Below are 15,100 nucleotides of genomic sequence, written 5' to 3'. Positions count from 1 at the left end.
AAAATTCTTATTAATTCACACAACTGAATAGCATTAAGTATTATATTCACATTTCCAAAATGCAGTTGCTCCATAATTTGAAATAGTGACAATAATATTGCATGTAGCACTGCAACAACCTTAGCCAAAGAAAATGTACAAATCCACTCAGGTCTCCAGGAATATTTATTTCTTTATTCATTTATTGAGATACAATGCTGAATAGGCCCACCTGGCCCTTTGAGCCATGACACCCAGCAACCCGTGATTTAACCTAGCCTAATCACGGGTCAATTTATGATGACCAATTAATTTACCAATCAGTATGTCTTTGGACTGTGTGAGGAAAACAGAGCACGTGGAGGAAACCACATGGTCATGGGGAGAATGTATAAAGTACTTACAGGCAGCGGTGGGACTTGAACACAGGTCATTTGTACTGAAAAGCATTGTGTTAACCACTATGCTACCATGCTGCTTTGGGAAGTTACTACTTCTAGCTATTATTTAAAACATATAACGATGCATTAATTTTCTGTCGTTGCATGGTGGAATATAAACTGAGAATGCTATAGAAAGTTAGTGCAGCTCTAAATTGAGGCAAATAGCTCAAATGCCATCTATTAATTTGCTGATAATACAACCATTGTTAGCTGAATTTCAGATGGTGATGAGAGGGTGTAAGGAGCAAGAAATACCAGCTAGTTGAGTGGTGTCATAACAACAACCTTGCACTCAACATCAGCAATAAAGGACCCAACGGAAAACACTGACGATTCTGAACAATGATTCTCATCCTCTCCATGCCACCTTGGCTGCACAGAGGAGCCCTTTTAGTAATAGACTAAGACAACTGTGCTGCTTCAAAGTGTACTATATGAGGTCATTCTTATCCTCGGCCATTAGGGTCTATAATAAGCTAACCTATAGCCATGAAGTTGCTAGCATGGGTGGAACATTGGCTGATCGGCAGAAAACAGAGAGTGGGAATAAAGGGATCCTATTCTGGCTGGCTGCCAGTTACCAGTGCAGATCCACAGGGGTCAGTGTTGGGACTGCTTTATTTTATGATGTATGTCAATGATTTGGACTGTGGGATTAATGGATTTGTGCTAAGATAGGTGGAGGAGCAGGTAGTGTTGAGGAAACAGAGAACCTGCAGAGAGACTTAGATAGTTTAGGGGAATGGGCAAAGAAGAAGCAAATGAAATACAGTGATGGAAAGTGTATGGTCAGGCACACTGGTGGAAGAAACAAATGGGCAGACTATTATTTAGATGGGGAGAGAATTCAAAATGCAGAGATGCAAAGGGACTTGGGAGAACTTGTGCAGGATATCCTAAAGGTTAACCTCCTGGTTGGGTCAGTAGTGAAGAAGGCAAATGCAATGTTGGCATTCATTTCTAGAGGTATAGAATATAAGAGCAGGGATATGATGTTGAAGCTCTATAAGGCACTCGTAAGACCACACCTGGAGTATTGTGTGCAGTTTTGGGCTCCTTATTTTAGAAAGGATTTACTAATATTGGACAGGGTTCAAAGAAGATTCACGAGAATGATTCCAAGAATGAAAGGTTCAAACATCAGAGGTGCAGAGGAGTTTAGGATTCCTTATGCAAGACTCCCAGAAGGTTAATTTACAGGTTGAGTCTGCGGTAAAGAAGGCAAGTGCAATAATGGCATTTATTCCAAGGGGAATAGAATATAAAAGCAAGGAAATAATGTTGAGGTTTTATAAGACGTTAGTCAGGTGGCACTTGTATTATTGTCAACAGTTTTGGACCATGTATCTTTTTTAAAAAAAATTTTTTATTGTGTTTTCAAGTAATTACAGAATAAAAGTGTATGGGAAAAAAATGTATATTACCCATCCCCCCTCCCCTTAACCCCTCCCCCCTAACATCCCTATAGACAAAAAAAAGAAGAAAGAAAGAAAAAAAAAGAAAGAATGCCTGGATATTGGAAGATCCCCACATGCTCCATGGAGTTCGTAATAACTTTAGTATATATATTTATTTCTTTCCCCAAATAACCAATTATTTCATCTTTGGAGCACCTATATATTTAATCCTATCTTTTGTAAATAAGGGAACCAAATTTTCAAAAATGTTTCATATTTATCTCTTAAATTTTTTCAAGTGGAATACAGCCATAAATTTCTTTCTTCCAATTATCTATACTTAAATATGTATCCGATTTCCAAGTAACTGCAATAGCCTTTTTGGCTACTGCCAATGCAATTTTTATAAATTCTTTCTGATATTTATTCAATTTGGGTATCGGTTTTATCCCTTCAATATCACCTAGTAAAAGTAATACTGGATTATGTGGAAGTTGTATTCCAATAATTTGTTCCAATAAAACTCTTAAATTTGTCCAAAAAGGTTGAATTTTAGAACAAGACCAAGTAGAATGTAAAAATTGGGATAAAAGTGAAATTTTACCTCTTACTAAAGGAGATTATAGTCAATGTCGATTAATAACCCAATTTAGATGGCCGGCAAATGGTATAAAATATTTAGGTATAAGAGTTGATAATGACATAAAGAACTTATACAAATTAAATTATTTACCACTATTGAAAAAAATTCAAGAAGATCTTGATAAATGGATGGTATTACCAATAACATTAGTAGGTAGAGTAAATACCATAAAAATGAATATATACCCTAGACTACAATACTTATTTCAATCACTACCAATACAACTACCCCAGAAGTTTTTTCAAGAGCTAAATAAATACGTGAGGAAGTTTCTTTGGAAACGTAAGATGTCAAGAATATCATTGGAAAAATTGACATGGAAATTTGATCTAGGAGGGTTACAACTTCCAAATTTTAAGAATTATTATAAAGCAAATCAACTTAGATTTATTGCATCTTTTTTTGAGAAAGATAAGCCGGCATGGATTAGAATAGAACTAGATAAAATAGGAGAAAACACACCAGAAGATTTTATATATAAATGGGAATCTAAATGGATACGGGAAAAGAAAGAATCTCCTATATTAAAACATTTGATTGACTTATGGAATAAGATAAATGTTGACGATGAGACAAAGAAATCCTTATTAGCAAAGAGATCTTTAATTCAAAATAGACATTCCTTTTACAATGGATAATCAACTTTCATATAATTGGTTTCAAAAAGGGATTAGATATATAGGAGATTGTTTTGAAGGAGGTATATTAATGTCATTTGATCAATTAAAGAATAAATATAAAGTATCAAACAACACTCTTTTTTGTTACTTTCAACTAAGGGCTTATTTAAGAGAAAAATTAGGTCAAACAATGTTATTGCCGAAATCTAATGAAATAGAAACTTTAATTCAAAAAGGAAAGATTAAAAAATTTATCTCTTGTATGTATAATTTGATTCAAAACAGGCAATTAAACAAGGAGTCCATAAGTCAAGACAAAAATGGGAAAGTGACTTGAATATTAAAATTGAAGAAAAAAATTGGTCAAGACTATGTCTTGAGAGTATGACAAATACAATAAATGTCCGATTAAGATTAGTGCAATATAATTTTTTACATCAATTATATATTACGCCACAAAAAATAAATAAATTAAACCCAAATTTATCTGATCAGTGTTTCTGATGTAACCAAGAAATTGGTACTTGGACCATGTATCTGAGAAAGCATGTGTTGTCATTGCACAGAGTGCAGAGGAGGCTCACGAGGATGCTTCCGGGAATGAAGGGGTTAACATATGAGGAGTGTTGGCAGCTTTGGGCCTGTACTCACTGGAATTCAAAAAAATGTGTGGGCATCTCACTGAAACCTACCAAATGATGAAAGAACTAGATAAGGTGGATGTGGAGAGAATGTTTCCTATGGTGGGGGTATCCAGAACTAGAGGGCACAGCCACAAAACTGAACTGCAAACTTTTAGGACAGAGGTAAGGATTTTTTTTTAGCCAGAGAGGAATGAATCTGTGGAATGCTCTGCCACAGATTGTGGTGGAAACCAAGTCTGTGGGTGTATTTAAGGTGGAAATTGATCATTTCCTGATCAGTCAGGGCATCAAAGGATATGGCAAGAAGGCAGGTGTATGGGGTTGATTGGGATCTGGGATCAGCCATGATGGAATGGTGGAGAAGACTCAGTTGGCTGAATGGCTTAATTCTGCTCCTATGTCTTATGGTCTTATATTGATGCAACCACAAAGAAGGCAAGACAGCAGCTAAATTTCATTTGGAGCTTGAGGAGTTTCAGTTTGTCACCTAAAACACATGAAAACTTCTATAGATGTACTTGCAATAGGGCGTTCTGGCTGCTGCATCTCTATCTGGTATGGGGTGAGGGGTGATGGTGCTGCTCCACAGGATTGAAATGTGCAGCAGGAAGTTGCAAAGCTGGTCAGCTCCATCATGGGTTCTAGTCTCTGTAGTATCCAAGGTATTTTCCAGGAGTGGTGCTTCAAAAAGGTGGGGTCCTTCATGGTGTCCTTCATTAAGGACCCCTACCACCCAGACATGGTGTCTTCTCATTGTTAGCATCAGGAAGGGGGGTTGAGAAGGCACACACTCAGCAATTCATGAGTGGCTTGTGCCCCTCTGCCATCTGATTTCTGAATGAACATTGAACACTACCTCACTACTTCTTTATTTTTTGCACTGCATATTTTAATTTAACTATTTAACATATATATACTTAGAGTAATTCATTTTTTCTATATTTATCATGTACTGCATTGTACTGCTGCCACAAAGTAAACACGTTTCATGACATATACCAGTGATATTAAATCTGATTCTGACTCTGAATTACAACTCTGTATAGCTTGTGCATTTTAATAAAGCCCAAGTTAACTTCTAGACTTTATTTTTAACAGATCGCTATTCATCAATTACTGAAAATGTAACAGTCCAGCAGCCAAAACTTGCTAATATACATTTGGCACCAAAGCTAGTCAAGTTTCAATTGTTGTTAATACTTGTTGAGAGTCATGGAGTCTTAGAGAGGTAGAGCATAGAAAAAATGTCTTCAGCACAATGACTATATGTTGGTCATCAACTACCCATTTACATTAATCCATTTTATTTTTCCCAAATTCCCATCAACTCCTCATCCCTCCACATTCTACCACTCACCTAGGCACTCAAGCTATTTTGCAATGAACAAATAACCTCCCAGCCTGCACATTTTTGTGATGAGGGAGGAAACAGGAGCATCCCAAGGAAACCTCTTTAGTTACAGAGAAAGCATGCCGACTCCATGCACACAACACCTGAGGTCAGGGTTGAACCCAGGTCTGAAGAGCAGTGAAGCTTCTGTTCCCTTTTCCTTTCTCTTCAGCTCCTTCATTTCAATTTCTCCATATAAAATCTCTCTTCCCTTCCCTTTATATCTCATTTTGTAGAGTCACAGAAACAGACCGTTTGACCCAGCTAGTCTGTGACCAGCTATTTATACTGTCTACACCCGTCGACCTGTGTCAGACCATAGCCCTCCATACCCCTGCCACCCATGTACCTATTCAAACATAGAAATCAAGCTCGCATGCACCACTTCTGCTGGCAGCTCTGTCCACACTCTCACGACCTACTGAGTGAAAAAGTTCCCTCTCATGTTTCCCTTAAACTTTTCACCATTCACCCTTAACCCGTGACTTCCAGTTAAGGTCGTACCCAACCCCAACCTTGTAATGATTTTGGCATTGAATTTACCCACTTTAACAACTCAGAGTCTATCAACCAAATAATTTAATAGGATATCCCATTACTTAGCCCATTCAGTCAGATACCAGATGCCCTATTTCAATTGCTACGATATTATTACCTTGCACTTCCAGGAAAATTTAGTTGAAAAAAACTCACAGCAAACTTACATTGTTATATTCAGCCTAATTAACGTAAGGCTCAAAAAGTTTAAAAAAAACAATATGCAGGGGTGTACTAAAATTTTATAGATTATGGTGATCAGATTTTGATACGATTTGAAATATTTCGTTATTTTCTCTCAAGCATGTGTTCCCTGCAAGTAATAATATTAAATGTTGCCTTCCCATTCCCTTCAAAATTTGTATTTATTTTTAGGCAACAATCACTTTATCTGGATGTACTTTATTTCAGCTTGGAACAAACTCCAATTAAAGGCTTAAATCTAAACAAAAATGTGTAAATTAAAAACAAAAAAAAATGACAAGCATGTAAAGATACTTTGCTTTGGTTTTTGCAGCTGCTGATCTTTTCATTGTTGTCTTCGGGCGATTTCCTGTTGCTATAGTTGAGAGCCTGCCAGTGCCTGCCTTTCAAGTGTCAGCCCTCAGAAGTCCTCTGTAATGGTCAAATGCGCGTTAATGAGATATAGCAGCTGGATAGAGCTGAACCACCATGTTGCAGAAAGGAATGCTGTTGCTGCAGGAAGTAATGGTTTTCAATTGCTTGCAAAGCTGGTCAGTACACTCAATGTCAACCCTGACCTCTCTTCCTGAATAGAAATATTAAAATTCAGGGTTTAACGTAAAGGGAATAAAATCGTCAGAAAACACTGCATGTTTTAATGGAGGATTAGACATGATTCTGAGCGAAGCAAATTAGATGTTTAACAGTGCTTCATATTGATCTGTTGTTGTATTTACGGTCTCCCGCGCTATGTTGTGTCTCTCAGCTACTCTCTGAACAGGAAGCCATTGTAAACAAGAATTGAAGCTTAAACTTAGATATACTGTGCAAATATCTTCACTAAATAAATCAAGCTGATTTTCACAGAACATAAAAAAAAACAGGCTGAAGCTGCACTGTGGCTCGATTCCTCAAGAAGTATGTTGACTGCCCGTTAGTGGAAAGTTGAAAACTCAGTCCTTGGGTTTGCATATTGTTTAATGTTCCTCAGATTTCATCCAGACTGCTAAATTTTAAGAATTAAGAAATAAAGGAATTTGGCTGTCCCTGTTACCCACATCAATTTCTATTCGTGCACCATAGAAACCATTCTATCTGGATGTATGGTAGCTTGGTATGGCAACTGTTCTGTACTTGATGACAAGAAACTACAGAAAGTTGTGGACACAGCTCAATACTTCACAGAAACCAGGCTTCCCTCTATAGACACTGTCTATACTTGTTGCTGTCTCAGCAAAGCAGCCGGTATAATCAAAGATCCCATTCACCCCAGATATTCCCTCTTCTCCCCTCTCCCATCAGTTGGAAGATGCAAAAACTTAAAAGCACTTACCAAGACTCAAGGACAGCTTCTATGCGGCTGTTATCAGAATCTTGAATGGCCGTCTTGAATGATAAGTTGGACTCTTGAAATCATAAATTACCTTGTTATGATCTTGAACTTCATTTCCGTGCATTCTGTAGCCTTTACACTTTATTCTGCATTGTTATTGTTTCACCTTGTTCTACCTCAGTGCTCTATATAATGAATTAAACTTTATGAACAGTATCCATGAACAGATTTTCACTGTACTTGGGTACATGTGAGAATAATAAACCAATACCAATGGATGAAGTTTTGTGTGACTGAGTTAAAAAGACCAATGCTGTTCCAAATTCTTGTTCCTCTTGACTGATGATTGAAATGCCATCTGCTACCAAAGGTCCCAAGAAAGAAGATTTCCATTAATGTGGCAACGTCCACGGGTTCATAAAATATTGTAGAGCTGTCATGAAAGCAAATGTGACAGCAGAATTCTCACAACGGTGAAAGAAATATCCACCAGTCTCTGGTCTGAGGCTACTGTGGGCTTTAGAATATTCATATTGTTGATTAGAAGGCAAAAGTTCCAGCAACCAAAGACTAGCTGATGCATATTTGTCTGGTGCAGTTGTTGTTCTTGCTTTTTAAAAACATTTCGATAACCTAAATGTGCCCAAATAAATTGCTATTTACTTTAAAATAAACATATTATTGTAGGCTAGGACAGACACCACAATTTGCAGGTGAATTTCTTTACACCTCATGCATGAGCCCAAATAATTGTAAGTATGAAAGATAGTTCTAACCAGCTACTCAAACATATTTTTAGTCAAAAGCAGTTCTAGTTTTCTTGGGTTGGTGGTTGGTTAAGAGCAATGTAGGCAACAATTTGCAGTACTTGAAAAAGAAGCAGGATTACTTTTAAAAAATTGCCTGCAGTTAGTTTACTATGCTTTCTTGGAATTGATAGTAACATTTAAATGTTCATATTTTTATGTGTTCAGTTTCTTTCGAGAGGCTATATTATTGTATCATTAAGCAGAGGCAGTAAATAAGACTTGATTTTACAAGTGTCATGTACTTTGCTGGTGTTAAGGAAACTGATAATTAATTTATCCTTGTTAAGTGTTCACATTTCTCTTCCAACTTTCACCAGCAGCAGACGCCATACTGAATACATATAGTATTCAGAGGACTTTATAGAAAATTATTGGCTCAAAAGACTACTATATGTTTATAATGAGAATGTTGAAAATACAGGAAAGTCACTAATCCATTTTAAAATGAAATGTGACCATATCAAAATATTTCAATAGATATAAATTAAACCTTAGGTTTAGTTTATGACAGGCACACCGAGTGTTCCTTGTAGAATGTTAGAGGACCTTAAATACTCTTGTTCTGCTGCTATTAGTTGTTCAGTCAACTGGAAATGTGATAAATGTCCTACCCCAATATTCTCCAGTTTACTACTAATGAAGATGAAAAAGACATTTACACAGATTGATGTTACAACTGAAGTTGATTTTTAGACTCATGAAGAAATTGGCAGAGAAGTCATTAAGCCCACTGTGTTCAGTTATCAAGGGAATAAATGGTTTGGATAAGTGAATTAAAATAAAAACATCTAACTTTGGGCAGCAGATTCAGCCAATTTAAGGCAGAGTGCAAATTCTAAATATTTCTTGACATGGTCTATTGAAAGTTGGACAGAAAATGCTTCTTACTATTTATATTTAAACTTTGAAAGGCATTGTGTACTAATACTGTTAGAGAGAAGGCTTGCTGATTTACATCGGTATGCCTTTCTACTCTCTTTATACATCATTTATACAATTTGGAGGCTAGAAATAAATGCTAAGGCAAGGCTGCTTGCAAATCATTTCTCATTGATCCAATCTTTAGATCATCTGAATATCTGATGATAACTTGTTTGGCTGGATTTTTCTTGTGGCCTGGGTCTGGATGCAGGTATTAGCAGCCCAAGTTGTAAAGAATTGCTTTGATCTGCAAGCATCCGTGGTACAATTTGTCTCAGTGTGATTTCAAAGTAGTGTTATTTTTATAAAATAAAACTCTTTTGGGAATTCTCTTGGAAGCAGATGAATGTTGATCACAAATTAATTGCACATTGGCAGACTATTATTCTCTCTTGTTGGGAAGTAAACTGACGCTGATCAAGGGAATATATAATTTCAAGTTCAGTAGGTCTATGAATCCATGAGACTTAAACGTTTTCCCTCTCAAAAAGATGAAAGTAATTATATTGTTACCTGTCAGCCATTATGAAAATGAAGAGAGCATACCTTTGCTGATGTACCTATACCCCACTTTTTAGTTTGTGTTACAGATTGGACCATTGGAAGCCTGGAATGAGCACTCAAGCTGATTAAAATTGGTTGGGTATGCCGAGGGGGAGACGTGGAGTTGGATGGTTGTGTGGATAAGGTGAGGGGAGACAATGTGTGCAGTTAATTGAAGGATTAAGGTAATTTGCCACAAGTATTTTCTTCAGTGTGTGATATACTGTAACTTTAGAATCAGAAACAGATTTAATATCACTGGCATATGTCGTGAAATGTGTTATTTTTTGGCAGCAGTACAGTGCAATACATAATAAAAAACTATAAATTACTGGCATATGTTGTGAAACTTGTTATTTAGTGGCAGCAGTACATTGCAATACCGAGCAAAAAGCTGTAAATTATATTAAGAAAAGTGTGTATTAATATACAGTGGAGGGGAGGGGAGATCAGCTGGTTGAGTGGTGTCACAGCAGTCTTACACTCAACGTCAGTGAGACCAAGGAATTGATTGTGAACTTTAGGAAGGGGAAATCAAGGGAACGCACCAGATCTCATCGAGGGACCAGCAGTGGAAAGGATAAGCAGTTCCAACGTCCTGGGTGTCAACATTTCTGAAGATCTATTCTGGGTCCAACAACTACAACAAAGACAATACAGCAGCTATATTTCATTAGGAGTCGGAGGAGATTTGTACTCCTCACAGAGTAATACTAACTATCTATTAACTAACTGGAATCAATAAAGTGTATGATGTTGTGGCCATTACAGAGACTTGGATGGTTCGGGGGCAGGGATGGTTACTTAGAGTGCCAGGCTTTAGATCTTTCAGAAAGGACAGGGAGAGAGGCAAAAGAGGTGGGGGTGTGGCACTGCTCATCAGAGATAGTGTCATGGCTGCAGAAAAAGAGGAAATCATGGAGGGATTGTCTACTGAGTCTCTGTGGGTGGAAGTTAGGAACAGAAAGGGGTCAATAATTCTACAGGGTGTTTTTTATAGACCACCCAATAGTAACAGGGACTTCGAGGAGCAGATAGGGAGACAGAATCTGGAAAGGTGTAATAATAACAGGGTTGTCATGGTGGGAGATGTTAATTTCCCAAATATTGATTGGCATCTCCCTAGAGCAAGGGGTTTAGATGGGGTGCAGTTAGTTAGTTGTGTTTAGGAAGGTTTCCTGGCACAATATGTAGATAAGCCTACAAGAGGAGAGGCTGTACTTGATCTGGTATTGGGAAATGAACCTGGTCAGGTATCAGGACTCTCAGTGGGAGAGCATTTTGGATATACTGATCACAATCCTATCTCCTTTGCCATAACATTGGAGAGGAATAGGAACAGACAAGTTAGGGAAGTGTTTAGTTGGAGTAAGGGGAAATATAAAGCTATCAGGCAGGAACTTGGAAGCATAAATTGGGAACAGATGTTCTCAAGGAAATGTACAGCAGAAATGCGGCATATGTTCAGGGAATATTTGTGTGGCGTTCTGCATAAGTACGTACCAATGAGACAGGGAAAGGATGGTAGGGTACAGGAACCATGGTGTACAAAGGCTGTTGTAAATCTAGTCAAGAAGAAAAGAAAAGCTTATGAAAGGTTCAAAAAAGATGAAGATAGAGCAGTAGATGTAGTGTATATGGATTTCAGCAGGGCATTTGTAAAGGTACCCCATGGAAGACTCATTGAGAAAATAAGGAAGCTTGGGATCCAAGGGGACCTTGATTTGTGGATCCAGAACTGGCTTGCCCACAGAAGGCAAAGAGTGGTTGTAGACGAGTCATATTCCGCAAGGAGGTTGGTGACCAGTGGTGCATCTCAGGGATCTGTTATGGGAACCCTTCTCTTCGTGATTTTTATAAATGACCTGGATGAGGAAGTGGAGGGATGGGTTAGTAAATTTGCTGATGACACAAAGGTTGGAGGTGTTGTGGATAGTGTGGAGGGCTGTCAGAGGTTACAGCGGGAAATCGATAGGATGCAGAACTGGGCTGAGAAGTGGTAGATGGAGTTCAACCCAGATAAGTGTGAAGTGGTTCATTTTGGTAGGTCAAATATGATGGCAGAATATAGTATTAATGGTAAGACTATTGGCAGTGTGGAGGATCAGAGGGATCTTGGGGTCCGAGTCCAGAGGACACTCAAAGCTGCTGTGCAGATTGACTCTGTGATTAGGAAGGCATACGGTGCATTGCCCTTCATCAACTGTGGGATTGAGTTTAAGAGCCGAGAGGTAATGTTAAAGCTATATAGGACCCTGGTCAGACCCCACTTGGAGTACTGTGCTCAGTTCTGGTCACCTCACTACAGGTGGAGGATGAGGGGTGACCTGATAGAGGTGTATAAGATGATGAGAAGCATTGATCGTGTGGATAGTCAGAGGCTTTTTCTCAGGGCTGAAATGGCTGGCACAAGAGAGCATAGTTTTTAGGTACTTGGAAATAGGTACAGAGGAGACATCAGGGGTAAGTTTTTTACGCAGAGAGTGGTGGGTGCGTGGAATGGGCTGCCGGCAATCATGGTGGAGGCGGATATGATAGGGTCTTTTAAGGGACTCTTCGGTAGGTACATGGAGCTTAGAAAAATAGAGGGCTATGGGTAACCCTAGGTAATTTCTAAGGAAGTCCATGTTCGGCACAGCATTGTGGGCCAAAGGGCCTGTATTGTGCTGTAGGTTTTCTATGTTTCTATGTATTGCGATTGTTTAAAATGAACTGAGTTATTATGCACTTCATTATATGAGCACATACAGTGCTTTGTAAAAGTATTCAGCCCCCAAACCTTTGTTCACCTAAATGATTTTCAACAATTTAACTGAGAATTTTTATTTGTGAATCCCATGCTCCTTTTTTTCACAGTAGAGCCCAAAAAACAGAAAACTGTAAAACATGAGAAACTAATAATTCAAAAACTGAAATGTCAGCAGTTCAAAAGTGTTCATCCCCCTTTGCTCAATACTTGGACAAACACCTCTCATGGCCATTACAGCCAGCAGTCTTTCTGGATAAGTCTCTATTAGTTTGCACAATGTGATGGAGCAATCTTTACCCATTAATCTTTGCAAAATTGCTCATGATATGCCAAGTTAGTTGGGGAACGGTGGTGGACAGCAATTGTGAGGTCTTGCCAGAGATATTCGACTTTGACTGGGCCACTCAAGGGCATCAATTTTCTTCATTTGAAGCCTGACACAGTGGTGTCAAGAAAACAACCTCTCCCTGAATTTCACAAAAACAAAGGAGCTGGTTGTGGACTACAGGAGGAATGGAGACAGGCTAACCCCTATTGACATCAATGGATCTGGAATTGAGAGGGTGAACAGCTTTAACTTCCTCAGCGTACACATAACTGAGGATCTCACATGGTCTTCATATACCAGGCACAACAGCGCCTCTTTCACCTCAGGCAGTTGAAGAACTTTGGGCTGGGCCCCCAGCTTTTTTTTAGTGATACCTGTAACATACTTATAAGAGGTACTATTGTGACTTATTCCCAGTTGATACAATTAACTGATCACAGAATTAATAAGTATAACTAAGTAATTCAGGTGATTTTGGCTGTTATTATATTGTTTATATCATGTGGAGAAGAGTAATTTAGAATTGAATTGAATTGACTTTATTTCTTACACCCTTCACATACATGAGAAGAAAAAATCTTTACGTTACGTCTCCATCTAAATGTGCAATCATAGTAATTTTTATAATAAATAATAAATAATACATAATTTTTATAATAAATAGAACAGTTAATGTAATATAGAGTACAGTCGGCCCTCCTTATCCGCAGGGGATTGGTTCCGAGACCCCCCGGCGGATACCAAAAATCATGGATGCTCAAGTCCCTTATTAACCTGAGGCAGTGGGGTGGTCTTTAGGACCCAGCGGAACCCCGGACTTTACCTAACATATTCAGAGCGGTGGACATTAGGACCCGGCGTAGCTCTGAATCCGTGGTGTTTCTGTTCACGAAAATAATCACGATCGTGATTGAAAATAAGGTGGAAGTAATAAAGTGATCAGAAAGAGGTGAAACGCCATCGGTCACTGGAAAAGTGTTAGGCTACAGTCGGTCAATGATCGGAACAATTTTAATGGAGCATTTGAAAGGCCCTGCACCGATGAAAGCTACAATTATTACTAAGCAACACAGTGGTTTAATTATTGAAATACATATATTTCTTAAGTGTTTTATATGAATAGAAAGGTAAAATATGTACTATATACTAAGAAAAACGTTTGACTAACTGATGCTAAATAATACCGGATATACCTGTTCCGACTTCAAATCTGACTTAAAGACGGACTCAGGAATGGAACTCATTCATAACCCGGGGACTACCTGTACTTTTAAGTCATTTCTAGATTACTTATAATACCTAATACAATGTAAATGCTATGTAGATAGTTGTTATACTGTATTGTTTAGGGAATAATGACAAGAAAAAGTAGAATGTACGTGCTCAAACAATGAGTGCTTCCAGGTTTTCCCGATCCATGGTTGGTTGAATCCGCGCATACGGAACGGAATCTGTGGATAAGGAGGGCCGACTGTACACTCAAGTCAGCATGAGTTCATCAGTCTAATGGCCTGGTGGAAGAAGCTGTCCCAGAGCCTGTTGGTCCTGGCTGTTATACTCTGGTACCACTTGCCAGATGGTAGCAGTTGGAAGTGCATTCCAGGAGCTGTTGCAGGTTTAACTGGTGAGTCAGGGCAAAGAGTTGGTGGTCAGAGTCCAGATCGGAGAGCTCTATGGTCAAAGGCCAGCAATTCCCGGGGGTCGGTTTGGCAGGCACTAGAAGTGAAGACCAGTGACCCCAAGATTAAGGACCATGGTCAGCAGGCTCTGAGGATGAAGGCCGGTGATCCTTCTGGACAGTGAATCCTGGAGTCCGAGGTTTGTGAGGGATGGTGGCATCCAAGGTTGACAAGTCCCAGGGTCAGTGGTTGTTTGAGTCCAGAGTTGGAGGCTTGGAGTTTAAAGATCCATGACCGGCAAGCCTTGGGACCAGGACTACAGGTTGAAGTCCGAAGGTTGAAGACTGAAGTGGGCGAGACTGGAGGATGAAGTTGACGCCCCCTGGGTCAGCATGTGTGGAAGTGAGAGGCTTGATAGGTGTGAGTCTGAGTCAGGATCTGGAGGTTGGAGGCCTGATGTCTATGAGTTTGCTGGTCCAGGACCAAAAACACTGGAGCAGTCTGTCCTGGATTTGGAAGCCTGTCTGTTAGTTGGTTGGTTGGGAGGGTGGGAAAGAGGCTTGTTTTTCTGTTGCTGTTTTACTTTGTTGTTGTGCTGAAGTGATAGCAGAGACTTTGCCTCACTGCACTGGGGTCTGCCTTCAGTCCCAACCTCCTACGCTCTCTCTGTGGAGTCTGGAGATCCTCTCTATGCTCTGGCTTCCCCCCATATCCCAAAGGTGTGCAGGTTGGTAGGTTACTTGGCCAGTGCAGTTTGATGCTAGTGTGTAGGTGAGTGGTGGAATCTGGGGGAGCTGATGGGAATGTGGAGACAATAACAAAACAGATTTAATGCTGGATTAGTGTAAAAGCATGGTTGATGATCGACCATGGTGGGCCTGGTGCTGCCTGGGATAGTACTGCCTATGTTGCACTTTTCTCCTATTCACCTCTGTTTCCACCAGAATATGAGGAATTTGTTA

General features: G+C 39.1%; 1 long non-coding RNA gene across 1 annotated transcript in view; it reads left to right on the top strand.

Moving 5' to 3' along the window:
• LOC140737670 (uncharacterized) overlaps window positions 1–15,100 on the top strand; it is a 65,542-nt gene that overhangs the window by 20,882 nt on the left and 29,560 nt on the right. The window contains exons 3-4 of the long non-coding RNA XR_012101223.1: window positions 6,171–6,387; window positions 9,490–9,587. This is a non-coding gene — a long non-coding RNA (uncharacterized lncRNA). The remainder of the gene's footprint in view (window positions 1–6,170; window positions 6,388–9,489; window positions 9,588–15,100) is intronic.

Source organism: Hemitrygon akajei, chromosome 2 (assembly GCF_048418815.1).
Source record: "Hemitrygon akajei chromosome 2, sHemAka1.3, whole genome shotgun sequence".
In the NCBI taxonomy this organism is placed as follows: Eukaryota; Metazoa; Chordata; class Chondrichthyes; order Myliobatiformes; family Dasyatidae; genus Hemitrygon; species Hemitrygon akajei.
This window is presented reverse-complemented; position numbering and strand designations above follow the sequence as displayed.